Raw genomic sequence first — 3,224 nt, 5'->3', positions numbered from 1 at the left:
CGAAGTTCGTGTACTCAGACCAGTAATATTTGGGGTCACAAGTTTTTGCCATGGATATTTTGTGGGTCAGAAGATAAAAAGTTTGGGAACAACTGATCTAGACGGTTTCAAATTTACAAACACGTCCTGCCACAGCTCACAAGTGCTCTGTATTCGACAAACTGCACACCTGCTGTAACTCACCTGTTTTGTAAAATGAACAGTTTTCCTCTATTAAAAACTGTGTTAAATTGGTGGGCGGGGCTCTTTCTACCTGTTTTATCCCTAATCTGTCCAGATTGGCCGATTCCTCCGTCCATCACAGCAGCTTACAGGCAGTGGGATGATTTAAGTAGATTAGGGATGAAATGGGAGTATTTAGTGGCTGCACGCTGTGGTCGTCTCAGTGATGGCTGCTTCATGGAAACATGTCTGCATCCTCCTCCTCCTCCTCCTCCTCCTCCTCCTGCAGTCGTTCACCTGCCTCCACCAACAGCCTGCTGACAGGTAAAGCTCAGACACGTTGTTATTGTTCTGTTTCTGACTCATTCTGATCTTTAACTCTTCACATGTTCACATTTAAGTTTGAGCTCATTTGAACAGATGAAACACTACAAGCCACAACTCAGTTTGAGCTTTTAAAGGCTATGTCTATAAACTGATGAGCAACATTATCTTTTTATAGTCAGAGTTTATTAAGCTGCCGAGACAACAGTTTTATGACTTTGTAACAYAACCTGACTACAATTTTAATGCAGGTAAATCACTTAAAATGATAGTATAAACAGCTAAATAGGACCATAAAAATCAAATCACATGACCAGCAGGTCTAAAATATTTTTAATCATTTATTTTTCTCTGCACGGCTTTCAGAGCATCAGTTTGTTTTCTGTTTATAAGATTTATTATTTTCCTCTGAGCCAACTGAAGTGGATTATTTGCTTTTAGTTCATCTCTCTTTCATAGATTTGATTCTGTTTGTTAATCCTCTTTGTTTCTGTTGCCTGTTAGCTGCCTGCTTGTTTCCCATCATTTAAGCTCATTTCTACATTTTAAAGCCATCTCTCTGCCTCCTGTATTTAGGTCATCTTCTCCACTTTACTGACAAAACTGCTGACATTAAAAAGTGATTTATGGGCTGATTTATTTTTAGAGTTTATTTTTGATGATTATAAAAAAAAGGCTGTAAATATCTCCTAATACGATCTGATGAAGGCCAGGTTTAAATTTAAGACCTGCTGAGTCTGGGAGGATCTGCTGAAGAACTTTAAAAAGTGCTTGTTCTCATTTTAGCATTTTATTGTTGTTTTGTTATATACGTCCTCAGAGTTGCTTCCATTTTTTGTCTCATATCAAAACGTTTGGCTCGTTCAGGAGATGAACTTCTGCTTTTTTTTACTTTTACATTTTTTTTTTACATATTTAGCTTTATTCAACAGAAATTTCCCATAAACATGCATCAAGATCTCTACACTTTTAGCCTTCGGCTGYCCTTTTGATACATTAAGTTCTTGGCTATAGCTTTTGTAGCATTTTTTCTAGTTGTTCACAACTTTTAGCTTGATTTTTTTTTTAGATTTCTGCTACTTTAGCATTTTGTCAGCCTTATTTAATCTTTTGATACATTTAAATTTACTACCTTTAATAGCTTTTTGCTACTTTTAACTCTTTAATACATTTAGCGTTTGCTACTTTAGCAAAGGTGTTATACTACGTTTAGCTACATATTAACTTTAAGTTTGACTACTTGCTACTTTTATATAACATTTTAATGCATTTAGCTTTTTTCTACCTGAGCAGATTCAGCCATTTGCTACCTGTAGCTTTTAGCTTGCTTTTTGTAAATTTTGCCTTTTAGCTAGTCTTTTGGTTTAAGTTTTACTGCTTTAAATCAGCCTTTTTCTACATTTAGCTACCATTACATTTAGCTTTTTGCTACTTTAGTATGCAGTCAACCGTTTGCTACTTTGACTCTTTAGTCTTTGCTACTTTTAGATTTGTGCTAGTGTTCCTTTAGATTTAACAGCTCATTTCATCCTCGTTTGTAAATTTCAGCAGCTGTAGCATCCTTAGCTTTCATCATTTCTCCTGTAGAGTAGTAGGGCTGACAGGCCAGTGTTTGCTTATTTATTTATTAATTTAGATTTAATTTTATTTATTTTCCTGAGTTCCAGGGCTGACAGGTCAGTGTTTGTGTGCTGGACGTGTTGGCAGATGTTTGTCAGACGTTACTTTAAGGATTAAGAAGCTGTAAAATCTCATTTTTTGGCAGAGGGTCTCGTCTTCTTCCTTATAATCTGTGGAAACTCGTGATTGTATGAGGATTATAATCTCTGCTGCTCTGACCTACAGGATCAGGTAGAATTTGATGCAGAGATTTAGTCAGGGCTGATTTGTTTGCTCTATTGTTCATTCTCTGGAATATTCTGCACAATATTTTTGTTTGTACAAAGAAAATGAGTTTACTAAAAGGATYAAATATAAATCCTCTATTTGCATCTGGTCAGATAAACAAATGGATAAATGCATTTAGTGACCTTTTAACAACCAAAAATTAAATATAACTCTTGATTTGTTTTGTTGTACTTTTGGAGTTTTTGTGAAATGTGGTTAAACCTTTTTCTAGATAATGTTTATTTCAGAAGTAAATATATGCACAGGTGGAGTTCATTATTCAGTTTAGTAAACAGTCAGATTAACATGTAGCTCAGGTTTGATGTCTGTTGAACTCTTTGACCCTCTGAGCTCAGGTCAAACACCTGTAAAGGTTCAGGTATAATAAAAATAAAACTTTAAGTTCAGTAAATAAACCAGAAGAGATGAATTCTGTTGTAATCCAGCTGAATAAAAAACCTTTAAAATTAAGTTCACGTGATTCAATCTGTGTAATTAAACTCCAAACTGATGTTCAAAAAGTCATCTACAACAGATAAGATATTTATGATCATTAATAAATGGAAAAACATAAATCAGACCTGATGGTTGGAGGTATGATTTGAAACTTTAAACATTTTTTATTAAAGTGGGTCGACTCTGCAGCAGCAGAACCCGTCTGAGCCAAACTGAACTCGTGTTAATCCTTCAGGTCTGCAGCCGGGTCAACTCACTGACCAGAGTCTGGCTTTGAGTCATTTCATGTCCTGTTAGTTAAAATGCACCTGCACTGGGTTTTAGGGTTATAAAAGGTACAAACACCCATGATTAATAAACTGAAATTATAAAAAAAATATTTGAAACATATAAAG

This window comes from Austrofundulus limnaeus, unplaced genomic scaffold (genome assembly GCF_001266775.1).
Source record: "Austrofundulus limnaeus strain Quisiro unplaced genomic scaffold, Austrofundulus_limnaeus-1.0 Scaffold210, whole genome shotgun sequence".
NCBI lineage: Eukaryota > Metazoa > Chordata > Actinopteri > Cyprinodontiformes > Rivulidae > Austrofundulus > Austrofundulus limnaeus.
This window is presented reverse-complemented; position numbering follows the sequence as displayed.